This window comes from Phlebotomus papatasi, chromosome 2 (assembly GCF_024763615.1).
Source record: "Phlebotomus papatasi isolate M1 chromosome 2, Ppap_2.1, whole genome shotgun sequence".
NCBI classification, from domain to species: Eukaryota; Metazoa; Arthropoda; class Insecta; order Diptera; family Psychodidae; genus Phlebotomus; species Phlebotomus papatasi.
Genome location: NC_077223.1, coordinates 87,352,256 through 87,359,781, shown reverse-complemented (window position 1 = coordinate 87,359,781; position 7,526 = coordinate 87,352,256). Strand labels below are relative to the sequence as shown.

The window sequence follows — 7,526 nt, the reverse complement described above, 5'->3', positions numbered from 1 at the left end:
CTCTCCCCCTGCCCCAAAAGATGAATTGATGGCTCCATGTCTTTTGTGTGTTTTATCGCGTACTGGCGCTCAGACAGGCAAAAGGAGGCACAACTCAGAGAAAGATTTTTTTTTCTACTAAAGTTATATTTTCCCAGCATCGACCAGAGAGAGTCTAAATCACAGTGAGTCAGTATCATCGGGAAAATTGTTATGTTGTGAGTTTTCCTCTTGTGTGCGCGTTCAGTGTAGGAGTTTGTGCCATGCGGGAAGAAATTCCTGGCGCGCTGGTGATGAAAGTCTTTCAGTACATTCAGTTAACATTTTCACTCGATGCGGTACGGTTGTCCGGAGATTTTCCGCAAGGATTGAGACACTTTTCCCTAAAATTTGTTTAGCAGCTCGTGTGATTTGCCAGGAAAAGTTCATTGTTGGTACCGTTGGTGCATTTTTGGATTGATTAAAAATTTCCTTGAGAAAATTTCTCTCGAATGGAGCACTTTTCGAGAGGAAAATCTTCGGGGGAATCATCGAATGTGATCAAAATTAATTCGTGCTTGGAACTATTTTAACATAGTCATAAATTAAGGTGAAGATTCTCGAGGAACTTTTTTTTAGGAAAGTGTTTTTTTTGTGCTTATGTCGCTGATTGCGAGCGCCAATTAATTAGAATTTAGTTCGTTAGGTCAGTCAATGAGGTTGAGTTTTCCATGGAATTTTTCTTTTACATCTCTGTGAGAAATTAAGAACCAACTAAATAAAATTCAATACCTTGTGCGTGCTGCGAAATTGGTAGGTTGGAACGCTCGAGAAAATTGAGATTTAAGTGATTTACTCATTGTGACCTCAGTGAACGTTAACCATAAAAAATTTTCCTGAAAAAAATAGGAGAAAATGAGGAGAGAAAGTCATTAATTAATGCTTTATTCTCACTTACAAAGCCACAAAAGCGTACTTTCCAATTTACTCAATGCTTTACCATAAAACCTTCTTAAGTTCTCATTTTTCCAATTTTGCAAGATACGCCAATTAATTTTCAGTTCATGAGTAAAAAGTGCAAAATTCACGGATGCAATTTGTGGTGCTGACACCCAACAACATATAGATTATAAATTGATCCTTGTTGGGTGCACAGAGTGATTGATTAAAGTGGGGTGGTGCATATAGTACATAAGAAAATATAATAATGAGGTTGAACGTAACATAAACATGATTAAGTGAAACCTAAGGATTTGTTGTGTAAAGAAAATAACCAAAGTGCAAAGTGAAGAAAACTTTGAATGTGTCTTCCGGTGAATTGAGGAGGAAGAAAGTGTAAGGATTGCGAAAGAGAAGCCCAGAGTTAAACCACAAGGATACTTTTTGCTCATCTTCAGCAGATCTTGAGGCTATCAGCTGAGTTGGTAAGGATTTCATTTCATTAAAGTCAAATGAGTTTGCCAAAAGGATTAGACGTGTTTTCATACGTCTTTGATAAATTGTTCTGTGGAAAAGCATATAAACAAAAACCTACAAACTGTATTGTTCATATTATTCACTCCATATAACAACGCAGAACTGTGAAAATGGATTATTATACAATCCTTCAACAAAGAATACTTTTTATCCTTTTTATCGTTGCAATAAGCAGAAATGTTGATATTTTTCATGGGATTTCTTTTTTTTTATTTAAATTCAATTTTTCATGAAAAGTCGACAATTAAATCTTTCAGAAAATCACTAAAGGGAACTCAAAGCAAAATGCAATAAAGAGAAAATTTATGAAATAGATATTTTCCAAGATAAAAATAATTAAAAGAATCTCAGGAATGGATAGCTTTAACGACACGAATTTCCTTATACAACCAAAAAGTCTTAGGAGATTCGAACTGGAGGAAGGGATAACAGAAAATAAAAAAAAAATTAAAATTTTGAGTTGTTTTAAAAAAAAATATATTTTTCTTAAAAAAGATATCTTTCCTATCAATTTTCAATCGATAAGTTATGTATTAGGGTATCCCAACGGAAAGGAACTAATCAAAATCTTATGTAGTAAATTTTATATTCATAAAATTATTCACTAGGGTAAATGTCCTAATTCAAAACCATTTCCAGACGCTTTAACTTTTACAGAAGATTCAACACAGAGAATTACATAAATTTGCTCCTTGACTCTTCTAGAATGTTACTGTTTAGTGAAAATTCTTTAGATATAATTTTAAAACTTCTTAAATACAAGAAAAATACGCGAGTGGCAAATGCTTCTATTGGAAATATATTAATCCAAATGGAGACAAGGAAATTTTCTAATTGGAGACAAACAGTGTAAGTGAAACCGCAACAAAAGGCTTCCAAAACCTTGTTGAGTTGCTCCTGAGTGCAGGATTTGTTCTTATTCCTGGTCTTTTCTCCTTTCCCATCTAAAACAATAAGAAAATCTCTCCAAAAGATCATATTTCCGGGGTTTCCTATTAAAGCATTTGCATGCACTTCAGAAAAATCCTGTTTGTTCATGAAATAGGTAATTATTTCATTTGAAAACTTCACGTACCGTTAGCAATAAAGATTAGCACTTAATTTAACTAAAATTAGCCAGAAATATGACATAAATGTTAAACAAAACGAATAAACAACAGTCACCTCATTGTGTTTTTCATTGGAAAACATGGTCGATCGATGAAAAATTCGATAGTGAAAAGGTACACTTTTGATTTTTCTGAGAAATTAACAAATTAAAATTTGTGAATATTAATGGATTTTCGCTCTATTTGGAGCAAAATTAATTAAATAACAAAACTGTGTTATAGAAAGTATATAAATATAATAATTTAGTTCTGTATTTATCGTGAAAACAATGACGTTTCCATTTGGAGTAGAGAAAAAATTCCATTTAGAGCAGGTTTTAAATTAGCTTAATTCATCCTATTTGATATGAGAAAAGAAAATATTCAAATATTTTTTCGAATAGTCACAATTATTTAAAGATTTTTTTGAAATATGTGTAATCTAGGCAAATTATTTTTGCTGTTTTTGCATTAAAGATATCATAATTCCAATTTTAATAAACGGATTTATGTATTCTCTAATGGTCTGTATACACTGGATAAAGGAAAGTGGGCAAAATGGTCCAAGCTTTCACCACTTTCACCACGAATGAGACCAATATCATCGAATAAGTATTTGCAAAGGTAACAACTCTTGTTCTATGCTATCTGTTATCTGATAGTGAGTTTTGTTCGAAATTGTCCAAAGAAAAGACCTTTATAATTTTTAAAAATAATCCGTTGTAAAATAAAAATTCATGCCCCTTTTTAGCTAGTGAAGAGGTTCCACATCGGGACCGAAAGCTCTGGGCAAGACGAAAAAAGTGTTTTCATCTTAGGGTGACCTTTTTCACTGGAGAACACCGGAAAGTCCCTCTCAAAGTGCATTGTGGCAGTTCATCGTCATTGATGACACTTAAGAATTCGGGATTTTGGCTTTCGGGATTTTAACCGTGATCCGTTTAAGATATGTGACGATTTTCTTTACAGAACTCCTTTTAAACAATAACGATTTATCTTATGTTGGTCGTTTCAAAGAACAATTTGTAAAGGAGTCCTCAAGGACGATTTTTCTAGAACGAACCATATATCTTTATCTCTCTATTTTCCCTGAAAATTTAAAGATATTCCTCAAAAATCTTTGAATATCCTTTAAATTCATAAAAGGATTGTTTGTAGGGAAATGTCTCCTATGCAGAAATATTCACCTTAGAAAAAGAGTTAAAGATTCTTAATATATGTGACACCACGGTCAGGCTATCCATGGAGCCAGGATTCAGAAATAATTGCTAAAACTTGTACAAACGGTATCCCGGTACACTAAGTCCCGGCATTAAGTTCCTTCGGGATTATGCACCTGACGGAATTATGCAAATACAATTATGCAAGTTTGCCTACAATTGGGAGTCAATTTGTGAAATCATTTTTGAAATACACCTGAATGTATACTATTTTGTGACGTGGGAAATTTGAAAACACTGTGCTTCTTTTTCAGAATAAAACTTTAATTTCTTTTATTAAGGTAAAATTTTTAAATATTCTAACCATTTATTAAAGAACTCTGGTCCATAAATACTATTTGTTATTGCATTTCTATTATATAATTGAATCTTTTTGTTTTTACTACTTTAACTCCGCGCTAAATTCGTTCTACGGCAGATTTATTCAAAAGAAAGCCCCTGCGGGTATGCAAATTATCACGACGCATAAAGCCATTTCGCGCGTTTTTTTCGATCCCGAAAATGTGCATAATCCCGGGACTGAGTTTATTATGCACATTTTTGGGACCGAATAAAATTACGCATTTTCACTCACTCATTTTTATCGTAAAATTGTCCCACATAGGGGACTTTCACGCATTCTGCTAAACATAGTTCACTATCAGATCCAACAGAGATTCAGGCAGGTATTCTACCACAAAATATAGTATTTTCAGAGGATACAATATAATTATGCATTCTTCCAATATTTTTGCATGAAAAACTTAATATATGTCGTATTTGTCTAATAAAAGTCGATTATAATGAAATGATCAATACCTATTGAGTGTCTTAAATATTATGTAATACTGGGATATCATGTATACTTGAATGAATTTATTAGCTTGGAATATATGATATAAATATATTGCAATTGTCGCTATTCAATATGTTTCAGGAATGAAATAGATGAAACATGATAATAGTTTATCATGTCCTCTCACGTAATTTGAATATTCATTATTTTAAATGTATGCATAGTTCAATTCAAGTTCCCGCAGGAAACATTTTACTTTCACAGGTAAATATGTATTTTTCACCACTATGGTGCTTTTATTTGCGCAATAATTACAAAGTAATGTGCAGACAACTAAATAATAGTGCAGAAAATCAATTTTGTAGAGAAATCAAACATTTTACACTTTGCAGCTTGTAAATAGATAAATTTACATAAATAAATAAAAAATACATATTTTGATAGGTATATTTGGAGTGAAACACAGCTAACTATTAAAAGATACGAGATTTATTTTCAAAATAATGATTTGACTAAGTTCCCACCAGTTTTCCACTAACTAAGCTGTTTCTCGGCTTAAGCTTAAGCAGAGAGACGGATTAGTTAGAAATTGATAAAAATGTAATTTGATCATAATTTTAACCGCGCTATTTTCATTAGTTTGCGCCATTTGCGCAATAGAGTCGCGTTGCAGGTTTGAAGAGCTAATAAGGCGTAGCACTCACGTTGTCTCGATACCGATCTTCCAACTAATGTTCTCTAGAGAAATATCAGACGACTTGGCCTGAAGCCATCTCTTCGCTCTTCAGTTTCATCTGGCCCTGATGCTGATGAAATAAATTATTATTATTAATCGTATCGAGATATTGTATTACAAGATAATCATTTTTACAATGTCCATATCCCGTTTTGGAAGAATCTGCTAAGTCCATTGTAGGCCGCCCAGGAGCACCTTCCCCGCTGTGTGGATGCTTCTTTCATGCTCCCGGAGTGAACTAAATAGGTACTTCACTTCTAGTGTGGCGGCTGTTCCTATTAATCGTGTCGAGGCTTTAAAAAAATAAGTATGTCTTGCCCAGAAACGGGCCACGTGAATGGCAAGCGGACTTGCCGACATCAAATCCCCTGTTCCGCATGAAGCAGGGGACAACGGACGAACACAGAAGTGGGAGGTGGTTTGGATCACCACACAGTCACAAAAGATGTTACATTCGGAGAATCCCCATCGCCGTCTGTTGTCTCTCGAGCGCGCTACGCCGCTTCTCAAACGATTGAGAGACTTCCATGTCTTCCAGTCTTGGTCACCACCAGGAGGAAGGCCTTCCCTTAGTTCGACAAAATCTGGTGGAAAGACTTCTTTCCACAGATTAAGTCTGGCCTGCTCCGGAGATTGGTCAAGTGGTTTAACAGAGTGGCAAAAGCTCCTGCGAGACTTCAGCCTTGCTCTGAGTTTTTTTGTGACCGTGGAGAAGATGCCTTGGTTCGGAAAGAACCTTGGACATCTCTCTACTGGAGATGGTTTGTCTCCTCTCCCGTGGTGGAGCAATTCCTGCTAAGGGATAGAGTTTGTCCACTGGAGTGCCCTATAGGCACCCTGTTACTATACGGGCGGTATCGTTAAGAGCGGTGGCTGTTCCTGTAACCTGCCCACAATTGCCTCATGAGCTCTAGGGGCCTCATGAGCCTTGGGAGGGCTTCGATTTTCAGTGTGTGTCACCCCAGGCTGTAGTTTTTGCCATAGGGGAATGTAGGCATGGTTCGCACAGAGTGAACCTCCAAACGATGCGAATTTTCTCTTTGTTTGCAAAGAGCTGACCTTCCATTTCTCATCTCGTTTCATGAGCTTAATAATGATCTATGTTAGGGCTAAGAAATAACGAAATAGTTCCTTGTAAATAAGGAGAAAATTTGCGTTGTTTGAAGGTTCACTCTGTGCGAACCATGCCAACATTCCCCTACGTGTTAGATCTGACGCAGAGGGAGATGATGAGGTCTCCTTGGCTTTTATTCGGCTGATTCTCCCGGTTATTCTACCAATCCTATGTAGCACATTTAACTTCATTAATATCACTATACTTCTTCCTATCCAAGTCTGTGGAAGTCATGTTTGGTAACACCCACTCCTAAAGTTAACACAGGGAGTCTGTCGAATAAGATAGTAAATCTATTACCTGTCCTTTCTAAAGTATTTGAGGCCATACTACTTCTACGCTGCTTCGTGTCCAACATGATATTGCCCAATCTCTGGATTTTTTCAAAGCTTTTTCAAAACTTTCGATAGCATCCCTCATGACCTCCTCTGTATCAAACTGCGATAAAGGGCGAAGCATTCTCATACATTTTCTGTAGAAAAGTATGGTATATTTTTTTAGGTGATTTTTTTAGTTTTGATATAAAACCAAATGCAATCATTTTAAAAGTTTTGCCAAATGATAGAGTATCTAATTTTGTTATTGGCACAAAATTTATAATAATTGCACGAGGATAACAGTTCCTAAAACCTATATGAAAAAGTCATAAAATTCGAAATTTTTGGAATTTTTCTGTCAAATTTTCTATTTGTAACACCAGTAAAATTTTAAATTCAATGAAAATTTATTCTCTGTATATGTGGATACCATTTCGTGTTATATTTGTTTTTGCGGGATCTAAGGCTTAAAAATTATAAAGAATTTAAGAAAAATATACCATTTATGAATTAAAATCAATTAAAATGCTCTATTAGTTAGTCTATCATCCTAGGTCCTACCTCGGTGGATGTACTCAGAGAATCAGAGCGGGTGTCTGAGCCTGCAAGTTTGCTTTGTGGCGTGGCTCAGGGCTCGCTATTGGACCCATTAATCTTCTCCTTGTTTATCAATGACCATCCGTCGTTCTTACTCGGTTGTTTCTACCACCTATATGCAGATGATGACCTGCAAGTGTTTTCTGACGGTGACCCATAGGTAACCCAACAGAAACCTTTGACCACCTAAACACGGTTTCAGCTCGCATTGAGTCTCGGGCGAATCAAAATGGCGTTCATATAAA

The 7,526-nt window shown here is 35.4% G+C and overlaps 1 protein-coding gene across 12 annotated transcripts in view; it reads left to right on the top strand.

Annotated features, from left to right (window-relative positions):
- Positions 1 to 324: 324 nt before the first annotated feature.
- Positions 325 to 7,526, top strand: part of LOC129804882 (potassium voltage-gated channel subfamily KQT member 4) — a 343,722-nt gene continuing 336,520 nt past the window's right edge. For 7 of the 12 annotated variants that reach the window (XM_055852586.1, XM_055852580.1, XM_055852583.1 and 4 more), the window contains exon 1: positions 326 to 1,382. The gene's annotated coding sequence lies outside the window, so the exon portion shown is untranslated. Of the gene's footprint in view, positions 1,383 to 7,526 lie in introns of all 12 variants that reach the window. The other 5 variants (XM_055852579.1, XM_055852587.1, XM_055852584.1 and 2 more) reach the window with 1 other exon arrangement.